The sequence below is a fragment of the Rhamphochromis sp. 'chilingali' genome (genome assembly GCF_963969265.1).
Source record: "Rhamphochromis sp. 'chilingali' genome assembly, chromosome: 8".
NCBI classification, from domain to species: Eukaryota; Metazoa; Chordata; class Actinopteri; order Cichliformes; family Cichlidae; genus Rhamphochromis; species Rhamphochromis sp. 'chilingali'.
Window position 1 is genome coordinate 12,913,129 of NC_137935.1, and position 14,931 is coordinate 12,928,059.

Sequence of the window (14,931 nt, forward strand, 5' to 3'; positions counted from 1 at the left end):
CCCTGTTTTTTACTGTAATCTGTAGCCAGTCTTTATATATGACAAGATGAACTGTAATATTATCTACATAAATTTTGTGAGAGTTGAGGATAGTGTCCATGTGGTCTTCCTTCTCCACAGCCAGATGGATAGTACTAAACACTGCTGCTCAGTACATCAGGTTTTCCTTATGTGATTGTACAATTTTATCACTATGTATATGTTTTTTTTAAAGTAAGATCCTTTTTTAATACTTGAAATAAGGCAATATGTGTATATTTGCTTTAGTGCAGGAATATTGTGTGTACAGACTTGCATATTTAATCCCCGCATGTTTCGTCTGACCACTGTGGCTCTGACACAGTTCTTACATCTAACTTGAATCTGTGGAACATTTCTTAATAATTCTCATTTGTTTTGTGCTTTGTGTTTTGTTTTTTGTTTTTCTTTTATTGTTGCTTGACTGCTTCAGAATTGATCTGTCTCTCTGTGATGGGCTCATTGTCCCAAAAGTCATTCCAGTAAATTTCAGTGGCAAGACAGTGGAAACATTAGCACAGAGCACCAGCAATCATCTAACCATGAAGAGTAAAGAACATATTTTCAATATTCAGTTAGAAACTTGGGGATTGGTAAAGGTGGGGTACGTGTCATCTACACGGTGGCATTCGAAGATTTATGCAGAATGGCAAGCACTATATTACCACAAATGATTTAATATTAGCTTATGGTTAACTATCAATATCTACAGAGGGATTAAAAATATGAATGAAAAATGAGGGTGGAATATTGGCAAAACTGCTCGTTGAACTGTGTACATTTGGTCCACAAATGATTTCTCATAGATGCTAATCTGAAAGTGCAGTCTACAGCTGTTTCACTTGCTTGTTTTATTAAACTGGATTTGACGTGTACTCTCCATCATCAAGGTTTTCTTTACAAATATGCTAAAGAAGTTATTAAAAACTTTTTCACACTGCACTCTATCTTCACTACATCATGCAGCCTGGACAAGGTGGTTAACAAGAAGAAAATGATCTGTTATGATGATAAATCACAGAAGCCCGTTTACTTGCTTGCTGTGTTGCCACCCAAAGCCCAGATGGTACCTGATCTCAAAGCTGTTATCTACAATGTGCTCGCATAAATACCAGTAAAAGCTACTGGTCTCTCAGCTGGACAATCTCTAGGTATTGCTAACGGCAGATGAACACACCCATGAAAAAGAGACATGCTACAGTCTCCAACGGGATCGAAAGCAAGCGGAGATTCCAGGGACAATGGCCAACTGCAGCCAAGGCAAGAAGCCTTGTGACAGGATGCTATTTGAGTTTAAAGGAGATAGACTGCTTCTGCTTTAGTATAGAATATTAGAGGTCTATTTTTAGATTTGACTAGGCAAGCAGCGGTTGCCTTGCTTCGTCCTGAGTGAACGCCACTGCATCTCCAAGTTGTAGCTGTCGACTGCCACTTGGTGGCAAAAATACGTGGAACAGCTGATAGTGTTGTTATTGGTCTTTTCCCCCTACAATGGAGGAGTCAGAAGTCACAATGTGCAAAGAATTTACTTTTAGTAGAGCGAAACTGAGTGATTAAAATCTATCAGTTGTCCACTGCTCTTCCTTCATGCTTCATTGATCTTTGTTTGTTGTACTTTTTCTTCTCCTTGGTGGCGAAATGTTTTGTGGTCATTCCCTTTTGCAGTTCCAGCAACTTTTCAACTCTACAAATCAATAACTGCTAACTGCACAACTGAACTGCAATATTTAGTTAGCTTTTTGAATAAATACACGCAAATGTGTTTCTGTAGCCTGGACACTGACTTGAGCCAAAAATGAAGCTTAACCCTGACTTCAGATAACAGTAATGCTCTCTGAGAGGCAATGTCATTGTAATCTTTCACACTGACCATACAAAGACACACACATGCCTGGCACAGTGATTGGATAGTTAAAGTATGTCAGCCTGAGCATCCCCCATTAGCATGCAGGAGAAAGTGTCAAATGTGGAACAAAATAATGTGAACTTGTTCATTTTGAATTTCAGTTTTAACCTGTATCTGTCCTTTATGTATTAGCAAATTAGAAACATTTGCAAATCTGTCTTCATTTGTCTACAATTTCTATAGCTTCTTATGTCTCAGTTTTTTTCATATGCCTCTTCTCCTTATGTTATTATAAATAATTTATTTATAACATATTTTTTTGTGTTGGCATGTTGATAAATGTTAACTCATAAACAACAGGCAGAAAATCATTTTCTTTAGTGAAGAATTAAGAGGTGGACATGCACAGGGTATATTTTGGGGTTTCTCTTCATTCTTGAAGTTTGTTCTGTGTGTAGGCGCACTGACTCAACCTGCACTCGAGGGTATTTTGATTGACATTTCTTAGCAATTTCTTAGCAAACAATCTGTTTGACTGCAGTCATATTTCTCCGCCTTTCACTGCTCCTTCTCAGAATCTGTTGGGAGGTGTTGAGAGCATTTGGCCAGTAATGTCATTTATTCATGCAGATGCATGCCCATATTTCTTTTTCTTCTTTTTTTCATTTTTGTCAGCCGCAGATGTCCAGAGAAAAAACCCAGCTTTACATTTTATGCTGGACTTATAGATATATATATATAACTGAGAGCGTGAGTTTACCCTTTACCGTGTAATAATGTTATATCAAAGAACTGGATCAGGCTAAATTCTGTATTGACTTCACTCAATATAATTCACTGTATGTAAAAGCAGGAGGTCTGGTTGTACATATAGTACAAGAAACAGCATTACTATCAATTGGTTATTGTCTTTTTATAAAACCCTACAGTAAATATTGTTTTTGTGGGCATCCCACCACAGTATTGTTTAATCTTAATGGAAATCTGCAGTTCTTCATAGCAAAGCCCAAGAGAAGCCTGAGCTGAATTTGTATAGAACCTAACACAATACAAATAGCAAATAAATTCATTTTATAAGATGCCAATGCTGAATTCAAGATGAATGAATTTGATATCTGCTACAAACTGAGTCTCAATGTGTCATGTATGCCCAAAATCGCCACATGCCTTATCAGCGATGCCTTTTTACACCAGTCACTTTGAACCTTATTCATGTTCATGGCACATCTTCAGTGGAATGTGGGAAAGGTCTGTGTTGAGGCACAAAATGGATTGTGTGTGCATGGTGGCTAATTTTGATTCAAGGAATTGAGAGAGCTGTGTTAAGGATGTTAAGCATTAAAGAGTTGTCTTTTTCATGGGATTATCTGCAAAGGAGGAAGTCAGTAGTCAGACAGAGCTGACTGGCACGGCAAGATCAGCTTCCATCCAAGTAGAACACTTCTTCAGGCATGCAAAACATGCAGACTTAAGTCACATAATCCCTTTCAATATCTGCAAGGATGTCAATAGCCTGACATAAATGGATAGGGTACCATGGTTTATCAGGCTTACTGTTGTTTCTGATCATAGTGTTTGCAGTGTAGTTGTCAGTTTGCTATTATTATCAATTGTAAATCCACTGGCACTGTAATGGCAGAGCAAATCTAAACTATTGATGAAATACTATTTCAGGCTGCGTCCTATTCTTTGCAGCCCAGTGCTGTGGCATTTATGGAGCCCTTAGATACTGAAGTAAATAACAGGACATGCAAAGCTAGCACTCAAGTACATCACAGGACCCGAACAAACAATGGTGCTCTTTGCACACTTGATGTCTGAGTTCAGATAAGACTGTAACTGTGGATCAAAGCGGAGCACTTCTGATGCTTTATGGAAGCAATGTTCTGTCATAGTGACTAAGCAAGGCTGTCCATGTCCAGCTAACTATGACAGCCTGGGAGATGTATGAAAACAATCACTTTTCAAAACAAGCAGGTTGAGGCAAATTCTTACACATTCAGATGCTGCTAAATGTTGGAAATGGCATTGTTTTTGCTTCTTTATTTTATTGCCAAGAATTTTAAATCCCATGACTAACATATCAGAAATGACACTCTGTGCTGAACAAAAAATATTTCTGGATGTTCTTATAATACCCTGTCAATATTTGCTGCGGCAGCAGGCCAGTTTCTCGTGGAACTCATTAAAGTTTCATTGTGTCATCTCATGTTACATTGCATTAACATGGACTTCAGATTTCATGGCCAGAATCTGAAGATTTGAAGAGGTTTAGTCATCAGTGGAAGGTTGAATGTTGGAACATAAGACATATGGAAAGTATAAACTAAATATCCATTTCTCTATGTGATTATTCCTGAAGCTTCGTATGTCTGTATTCTTCTAAAAGCATGTTAAAATGTGAGTAACGTTATGATACGTCCCACTACATTAGAAAAAATAAAAAAGTTAAGATCAAACTACATTGCAAGAAAATGACTTCATCTTCAACCTTTAATATTAAATGATCGGTTGCAGTTATGTTCAACCCTTTTCAAATTTGTTTTGTTACTGTATTACACACAAATTTGTGTTTTTTAGGAAATTAAAAATAAAATTTCATGTACTTTACTGTGGTATTATAAGCTGTGGGTTTGTGGCTCTCACTTTTGGATTTTAAATTATCCTCAAAATACCTTTAACTTTGTCTCTATTGCAGGCTTAAAAGGAAATCTTTCCACTTTCCATTTTCTGCACAGGCAAAGCTATAAGAGTCATCAGAGTTGCATCCTTACAGTACAGTGCAAAAGTCTTGGGCCAAACCTCATTTATATTTTGCTAGAGAAAATGGGAAATACTTGCAGTTATTTATTGATACATATGCAAACATACATGGAAATGCATGTATACAAGGCAAAAAAAAAAAGAGTTTTTCAAAAGCTTTTCATTATGATTGCCTTTATACTTCAACATAGCTGAAACTCTTTTGGTTCTTTCTTGTAATTTCTTTAAGCAGCTCAAGTAAAAGGCAAGTTGCATCTCTCAGTGTCAGGTCTCTGCTGTATTTCCATTTTATTTTTTCATGACTTTCAGATACTGTGCATCGGCTATAGATAGGTTTTTTTTTTTTTGGGGTTTTTTTTGGGTTGTTTTTTTTTAGCTCTGTCGCTCCGTCTTTTGTTCCACACATGTCCATTGTCCTCAATTTTTAAAGGACACACTGCACAGCATGCAGATATGCCAGATTTTTACTCTTTGGGAATCAACTTATCAAATCAAAAATACTGTTTTTACGCCTGTAAAAGTGTGTTATCTTTGGTATTTTACAGAGATTCAACTAAAGAAGCGGGACCAAATTATATGTTTTCTGACAGACTGCTAACAAAGTGGCTAAAGATACAATTCAGAATTGGTTCTTTGCTAAATTGTCTGTTAAATTGTGCAGATACAACACTGGTTCATCCCTTAAATTAGGTGCTTTTTTTAATGCCTGAATAATTCATAGGTCAGTGTTAAGTGGCTTAACACACACAAAAATATTCCTCTAATAAAACAATCAAAACTTTAAAAGACCTTCACAAAACCTGGAGATTTTTTGCTGAAAGCCACTTTAAAAACTTATTGGAAGGTCAGCTCATTGGAAACAAAAGGGTAAAACGAAGACGTTTGCACAGTACTGCATTAGTATTTTCTTTTACTGAATGGGCACAAACTTAAAATGACAACCAAACTGGCGGCCTCTGCCCAGCAAAATTTACAACTTGTGTTTTTTCTTTTATCTCTTTTGTTTTGTTTTGCTTCTTTCTTTACTGGAACCTTGTAAATAACAGTTCATAAGTAACAGTTTTGTTTCCTTATAGGCAGATATGCAGATGATTAAGTGATAGTTTAACGCTTGCGCCAGACATATATTTGTTGGGGTCATTTTGTGGCTTCCACATCCCATGTTTTGACATGTTCATGCCATAAATTATACATACAGGCTGAAGATGTGTTAATAAAGCTCATGAGGTGAAACCTGTTTGTTATTCAGCTTGTATGAAAGTGCAAATGCATTCCATCACTAACACTTTGAAATTTTAATTCGAGTACCAGTAGAAAACACACACATCATGGATTCATTTTACCTATAACATCATGCAAAGTGACATATCAAATGTGTGAATGTCTTCCCTTTCAGCTGATTAAATAGCTGTAGCCATAATGTGGTGCATGTAACGGCTGTAGTCACTACTGTAACATATGTGCTGCACAGTTTCAAAGTAAAATTAAACAGTCTGTCAAATCTGTGTGGCTGTCTTTATAAATAAACCAAGCCACCTGACATGGCACCAGGCTCTACCAGAAAGTACACAAACTGAGCAGCTGCAAGCGATACGCATGGATTAAAAAAAACATGTATCTCACACACACGCACACTAAACTACACATAAATGCAGTTCATTAGTAAGAACTGTTGGTGCTATGATCGTGATTGAATCTAAAGCGAGGTGTCATGGTATACTGTGTAGGAAAACATTGTATTGCTGGTCAATTCTCCACTAATAAGTCTGTAACTTATTAGTCAAAGTGACATTTATAAGCTTAAGGTTAAATTATCCACAAGTCATTGAAAAATGACAATTTTTAAAATTGTATTTCAACAATGATTTCTCTTTATTATTGACTGTTTTGGTTTTATCCTTTGTGTTAACATGAGCTTTGTAAATAAATCAATCACCATCCATATGACATTTAATAATCAGAGTAATAATGTGGGTTTACGTGTATATGTGATGAATTGGTGGTTTTATACTGTAGATATCCAGTATAAGCAGTATAAACAGTATAAGCACTGCTTCTCTGGTGTTGTTGAAGAGCGTCACGTTGGGAGTGCCAGTGCATCAAGCCTCCAGCATGATGCTGTGTAGTCTCAGCACTAGTGCTATAAGCTTGGTGCTAGCTGTGTTTGCAGAGCCTTGCAGACACGTCTACATACTGTAGCTGTCTAGTGTTACTGGGGGCAGTGTCAGAAATATGTGAAACAACTGGTAACGTTCTGATGTTTGTGCTCTTGTTGTTGCTTTAACTTTACTGTGGTAGGAAAAAAAGAAGTCATGACACACAAAAGCTTCTTTGTAGTCCAAGGAAATCAAGTAATAAAATAAATAAAGAAAAACTGTCCACTGCAGCCGAACTGAGCTGTGGTTTTTCCCTTTCCTGTCCAAGCCAACTCTTCAACAAAACCACTTCTCAACTTCTGCATAGCTCATTGTGCTCATTTAGTTAACTAATGGGTTTTTATCAGTCTTCTCCTCCCCTCAGCTGTTTTATAGACATATGTCAGTGTAACAATAAAGAAGCTAGAGATTTAAAAATGAAACTCTCCCCTTATGTGTTTTGGGGACTTTGCTGTCCCACAATGCTCCCTTTGTCCTCACAATGAGAGTTGCACCTATGCAGCTTGACTTTTCCATTTATTTCATGTCAATTCTTACTGTGTGTCTACATTTGAAAAACCACATCTAACACGATATAAGCCTGGAAGGATTTTTCTGTCACACAAATTTAAACAGGGACATTATGTACCCTTGGAAGAATATTTAAAGTGCTGGATAATCGTGTTTGGGGTGCAGTATTTTAGTGCTTTGGGGCTTGGCCCCTCCTGCATCAGAACCGTTTTCTCACAAGGAAGCTGGTCTGGATTCTCCTTGAACCCCTTGAGTAAATAGCCTTCTGCCTTAAATGGAATGAACACAGCAGACATTAGCTTCTGTTACCGAAGCGGTATATCTGTATGTTTCCGTGTTTATTTTTCTGTAAACATTAGTAGGAGATGTAAATGAAGGGCGTGATTATGTAGTACTGGCGACTAGACAGTCAGTGCAAGCAGTCTAACGAGAGAGACTGTATTCCAGAATGCCAAATTAACTGCAGGGCCAAAAATTCAATAGCATTTTTGGACACGATTTGTGTTTACATCATTTGTTTGCAGTTGTGTTCAAATTTGCAGCCATTTTTGCAGAAAAAATCGTGGGGTTTCATTTCTGGACTCTGTATACAGTCTGCCTTCAAATTAAGGGTAAAAAAAAAGAGAGAAAAACAAAAAACAGTTCCACTAATGCAAAGTCCAGGGCTGAATAATAATACCAATAACAGAAAAAAGGAGAAAAAAAGCAATACTTTGGGTACAACATGCTTCTGTTTTTATCTTGATTACTGTCATGTGCATATAGTGCATACATATATAATTGTGTGTGAATATTTTGTGTCAACAATGAATATTTTGTGTTGTAACATGCTCATCAGCTAGTAAACCAAAAATGTTTTGCAGTGCTATGGTGTGGTAATTATTTTAGCTTATGAATGATGTATTCTTGTTTTTTATTCAGAAAACTAAGTGGCCAGTTGCTACAGCACACCTCTGCAGAGAATTTAAAGTTGTGCAGTGTCCTATTAGTAAGAAACCTGACATGTTTCTGATATGGAGTTTAAGTTCTCTGGCACTGTATTATACTGCTCAGAAGAATCTATATGCCCATTAAAGATTTTGCATTAAAAATGCCCATTATTACAGACAGTTGCTTGTTTATGTCTGCAGTAAAACCTCAGTTTCAGTTTTGAGCCGAGTACATCAGCACAGAATGAAATAACCCGGGAGATGCAGCCAGAACTGTGTTGTTCCACACCTGGTACATTTCTCTGTGAAATTAGGAAGCCAGAAGTTGTTGTAACCGATAGCAAACCTATCCTTCTTGCACACTGTCTCTCATACCTGCTGATTATTTATGCGATGCTGGTAAATGTGCTGAGTGTGCCTAAGTGTATAAATAGCATTACGGACATCATCAGAGGCTTCTGTTCGCAAAGGGGAAAGGGGAGGGGAAAGAGCTTACTACCGTAGCATCAGATGATGAGCCACGGAGACGATCCATCCTGACTCATCAAGATTTGAGGGGAAACTCTGATTCTTCACATGCTCTTAGTTTGCATGTCCAAGACACACCGCTGACCCTGCTGACCTCTTTGGCCAAGTTGTGCACAGCCGTGTTCTGTTTATAGTTTATCATATGAGATGACTAAAGGGTACTACTCAGTCACCTTGCTCTCTGTGGTTCACTGACTTATATATGTAGTACACTGTTTAGGATAACATAGACTTGCAAATGTAACTGTGTGCTTTTTTTTATTAAAAATAGCTGCATAACCATGGCAATTATTAGAGCGTATCTTATTTGATGTGATTCTCTCCGGCATCATGTATTATTGCTCAGTGTCTCAGTGGTCACTGTCTGCACCACAAAGAGATTTCCTTCCTAACAAAGGAGTCACAACATCCTAGTCATGATAAATGTTATCGTAAAACATAAGCACATTTTTGCATTTGCGCATTCATGTGTCCCCGCTCTTTGCAGTTCAGCCCTCAGCTGGCCTTTGCCTTAGGTTGTTGCCTTTGTCTGGGAGCGCTCTGCTCTCTAGAGGTCACATTGGCTGCCCTAGAGGTACTGGTAATGGACAGTATGCCAACTGTGGGCATGCTAAGAGAGCCATATGCTGTCTGCTAAATCGGCTGTTTGGTGTCTGATAAAAATCACAGCATATTTAACATCCTCAAGAGAGGAAAAACACTGCAGTCAAACCATCACTTGAGCATGCATTGTAATGGCGTGGGTATTTGCATCTTTGCATCCTTTTTCTTCTCATTTCTTCTCATTATGTCGCTTCTTGCTCAGACTCCCTAGGCCTCCATATGCCTCTTACTATTTACAATTCATCTGACTGGTTAGGTTCATAACCCCAATTTGTATATTAGAGGTGGGAATCACCATACATCCCACGATACGATATTATCACAATACTTAACGCACGATACGATATTATTGCGATTTTTTTAAAATATCTGCAATATTCAGATTCTGTACATAAAGGTAAACTTTATCAATATTCATTTTATCTAATATCAAAGTCTCGCACTTATTGTTGACAAACGGAACGGTTTGTATTACATACTAGTCCAACTTAACTGAATGCAACCATCTGGTACAATTATAGCTATTCTGAACTATGCAATTTATGAAAACTATGCAGCCCATTCAGCAACTGAAGAATTTGAAAGTAAATTAAAACAAAATATAAAATATAATAAATAAAAAAGTTTTAAACTTAATTAAAATAAAACATGTCTTAAATTAAAATAAGTAAACTGTCATGTTTATTGCTGCCAAAAAAAAGTTAAACACATTTGGACAGTGAAGGAATGCCAGTATTCTTGCTCAGAAAAAGGATCAACATGCTCTGAAGTCAGAGCACAAAAACTTTTTTTGTAACAAAATATTGATTTCTGCTGTCCCTGTATCGATACATTATTAGCAAACAAAATATCACGATACTACACAGTATCGATTTTTTCCCCCCACCCCTATTGTATATATGGTTCTTTATTTGTTTTTAGATTTGCTTTTGTGATCGCAACCTGGGCCACGGCCTTAAAATATTTACATTAACCTTCTGGCAAGTCAAGCAGAGTAATAGAGACGTATGTATTCTATTCGCTTGCTATTTTTAAACATATTTTAGACAGAGGTATAGAGATTTAATATTCCAGGGTCTTTCAATGTACTGCTTATCAAATCCACTTTGTGTGACCACAAGCAGAAATTTTGGGAGTTTGCTGGTCAGGAGCATGTGTGGTAACACAATAACACAATTCCGTAGGTCAGACCATCTAATGGTGGGTCTAATGAAAAAAAAACCCAAAGCGCTACATCTTAGACACTACAGACCTCAGTTAGCATGCTAAATGTTAAAGCTAATAACAGCAGAATTGAAGAGATGACTGAACAAGTCTGGCTTGGGGAGAAAACCTCTTTTCTCTAAAAAAAACAAAACAACAAAAAAAACATGGCAGCATGGCTTAGGTTTACAAAGTTGCATTTGAACAAACCACAAAACAGCGTCCTTAGAAAGATGAGACCAAAATGGAGATGCCTCACATTAACTGGGAGGCACGGTGGTGGAGGGGCGATGATTTGGGTGTGATTTGTAGCCACAGAGGATATCGTGAGTTGACTGTGAACTCTGTATATAAGTGACCTTTCTGCAATCCTCCACTGAACTCAAGCAACGCTGTAAAGAAGAGTGGACCAGAATTTCTGCACAGTGATGTGAGAGACTGATAAAGGCATAGAGAAAATGATTACTTAAAGTTATTGCTGCTAAAGGTGGTCCTGGTGCTATTACTGCCATCAGTTTGAGAGTCTGCTGAGTCATGATTATTACTAATGAAAAACACATTAGGAATTCTACAGAGTGCTTCGACTGATAAAGTTTCTATGGCCATCAGTAACGTGACATCATTTTGGGGGGATAAAACTAGAGTAGTCATCTAAAAGCTTCCATTTTGTCAGTATGCGGGGCGTGATTAAAATCCAAGCTTACCTCTATCCAAGCGGCTGCCTCACCCTGTGTACTGAACGGCTGAGGTTATCAAAAAGCGGTGAACAAAAAGCTGTTTGTCCTTGAGGATGGCTGCAGATGAAAAGCCTGGGTTGCTACGCTGGGTTAACAAAAGCAGGGAGAAGCAAACCTCCACACTCACTGCTGCAGTATCTAATGAATCATCAGTCAAATAGAAATCACCAGTATAACAATTATATAAGACTTTAAATGTATAGAATTTAGAGTGATGATATTATTTTTATGGCAGACAGTGTTGCTGGTAATTGATTAGGCAGTTATAGTACTAGAATTAGCTGGTATTTGGCTAAATTAGTCATTGTAGCAAAAATCTTTTGTGGTTCTGCATTGTGAATGTGAGCATATGAAATGTTACTTCTCACTGTATGACAGAAAATACTTAAGATATGTAGATTTGGGTGAATTAAATCATTAAAAATTTCAGTCTGTTAAATAATAATCAATATGAGTTACTTTTCTTTGTAACGACAGAGAAAATAAAGGCAAATATATTGATTGAAGGGAATTAACAAGCTCTGAGCCCTATATATTTTTAGCCACAGGAGTCGAGCTTTAAAAGCTACACACACCATCTGTTTTGGCACAACTGAAGAACTGGCTAGAGGTGGTATATGAGTCTAATGACATCTGATCTCTGAAAGATGTTTTGAAGAAAAAACTGCTTTTGTTTTCGAGCATCCGACCTTTCTCCTCGCCACTGGAAGTCACACATCCCTCTACAGTGTTTTTAATTAGAGAAATAGCAGCAATCAGCCATATGCAGAGTAGAAAATCCTCACACAAAACCCAATCGGCATGTCACTCAAGTGACGCGGATGCGCACGCACTGGATGTGTTTGATGTGTCTGAGTGGGAGTTTGATGAGTCGATGGAGGGGCAGGTAGCGTGCATTTACAATATGTGCTATGACGGCTTAAACCGTCTTGAAAAGCACTGGTGATATTTGCAGCTCGAGTGTGTACAGTACGTATTAGTCAAATCTTTAGTCCTTTAAGAACACAGAGATAGAATAGGCATCTCAGGGAAGAGCAGCAACCATGAAATTGTACTTTTCACATTGCTGTTTAGGTCAGGGAATGCTGGCTCTTTGACATTATGTAATGTAAAAGAAAATAAGCTGTATTAGATTAAACTTGATGATTTTGGATTTAGCTAATGTTTGGAATATCACCCACAGTGCACGTTAAGAGAGCCCGTGTAGGCAGGAGGTGAGCCGCAAACTTGACACAGAAGAAGAAGTGGGGGCATGTCTCTATCTGATGTAATTGATTGCTACTGAACAACCTCTAAAGGTTGCTCTCAATGTCAGGGTCTTTTGTAGAGACTTACCTTGTTTACACTTGGTAGAATGGAGAGTTTGGGTTGGTAAATATTTATTGCTTGGACAAACACGCTTTCTCTGCCATGGCTGGGACTGATAAAAAGGGCTGTTGAGATTTTAATCAAGATGGCTGTTTTGGCAATTAAATTTGACAGAGGAGAATCAGAGCTATTCCTATGTTGTCATTACTCCTGAAAAACTGTTCCTCTTTTCCTTCATCTCCTAAAGCTTCAATTAAAAATGATAGCTCCATGTGCACATTTAGTGAACTGGGGAGAGACAGAAAGCTGCCTTGAATAATTTTAACCTATTTACATTTCTGCAGTGGCTTCAGTGAGATTTGACATTTTCTTTGTGTATTTGGGAAAGTGTTTACACCAAACTTAGATGGTACATGCTGGGTTTATACCCAGTCAGTGCTTTAAACGTGTTAATAACAGATCATCTGTCTGCCAGATATTACCATTGGTTTTTATGGTGGGTGATGTGAGTTAGTTGTTGTCAATTAAAAAAAACAACAACAACAACAATACATTTTACTCACTTGAATACAAGTTGATGGATCAAAAATATCTAGTGGAATATTTTTGGCATGCAGTACTATGAACTCAAGTTGGGACGCTTGTAAAATCTAAAGAAAATCAGAATGAAATAAGTTTTTTTGGCAATTACCCACAGAAAACATATGAAATGTTTAAGCTGAGAAATTGAGCAATTTCTCATTCTGAATTTAATAGCAGCAACACATCTTTGTGTTTAATGGGCTGTGTTTATGATTGTGTAGCATCCCCTCTTCTTCTAATAACAGTATGTAAACATCTGGGAACTGAGGAGAGCAGCTGCTGGACTTTTGGAAGAGGAATGTTGTCTCATTTTTGTCTGATAAAGGATTCGAGCTGCTCAACAGCCCTGGGTCTTCTTTACTGTAATTTTCACTTCCTGGTGGTTCAAATGTGTACAGGCAGGCCAGGTCAGCAGTTCAGGGAGTCTTCTGTTGTGAAGCCATGCTGTTTCAATAGCTGCATTATGTTCTTTAGCATTGACTTGCTGAAATATGCAAGACATTGTATATGTTGCCCTATAACCTGTATATACCTTCTAGCATTAACCTCCTAGGACCTGGCGTCCACATATGTGGACATCACATTTTGGGTTATTTAGACTAAAATACTCAATTTTGCTCTACTGATATCCACTTACAAGGACATTATACTGCTAGTGTTCTATCAAAATTTTAAACGAATATCCTCATATGTGGCTCTCATTTTTCTTAAAAACAAAAATCAGGTAAAAAAAAAAAAATCTGGTTATTCTTTGTTTCTACATTCATCAGGTCCCAATCAGCCCAAATATCAAAGAGAAATTAAAAATGCATGCCGTGGAAGAGTTCGGGTCTTAGGAGGTTATTGGTGTCTTTCCAGATGTGAAGCTGCCAGTTCTATAAGCAGTAGTGCATCCTCATACCATCAGAAACCTGGGCTTTTGAGCTAAATGCTGATGACAAGACAGATTGTCCCTCTTCTCTTTTCTGTGTAATCTGGAGTATGCAGATTACCCATGTTCATAGTTTTCCAATTGCCTCATATTTCAAATGAACAGTGGCCCAAAGACAATGGTGGCATTTCTGTTTCATGTTCACATATAGCTTCTTCTTTGTGTGAAAGAGCTTCAGCTTGCACTTCTGGAAGTGTTCCTGAGCCCATACAGTGATTTTAATGCAGGAGCTCTTGAGGGCCTGAAGATCACAGGCCTCTGACATTGAGTTTTGGCCTTGTCCCTTTCACACAGAGATTTCTCCAGATAATCGCAATTGTTTGATGATGTTACGTACCATACAGAGGTACGAGAGATATTCCCAGCCTTTGCAATTTTACGTTGAGAAACATGATTCTATAATTTGTAGATGCAGTCTTTTTGCAAATTTGGGTATCTTGTGCATCTTCTGAGAAACTCTTCCTCTCTAAGATGCTATTTTAAACCCAGTGGTGTTACTGACTTGTTGCCAATTAACCTAATTCTTTGCTAAATGATTTTTCATTTTTCAGTCTTTTCTGTTTAATACCAATTACGTTTCCAGCCTTGTGTTGCCATCAAATTCCAAATGAGCTAATATCTTTATGAATTCATAAAATGTCTTTTATTAAAAATTTGGAGAGAGGAAGCTAAAGCCATCTATCTGTAAAAACTTGATCCTGCTTTGACCTTTTAGCATAAAGGTAGTAAAAGGTTTTGGTATTGCTAATAAGAGGTTTAAGGTTGGTTCACAGCTTTGAGACAGTGCAGAAGAATCAGTGCAGATGTTGTTAATTAA

General features: G+C 37.5%; 1 protein-coding gene across 1 annotated transcript in view; it reads left to right on the forward strand.

Annotated features, from left to right (window-relative positions):
* lrfn1 (leucine rich repeat and fibronectin type III domain containing 1) overlaps positions 1 to 14,931 on the forward strand; it is a 160,242-nt gene that overhangs the window by 55,078 nt on the left and 90,233 nt on the right. The window lies entirely within an intron of this gene.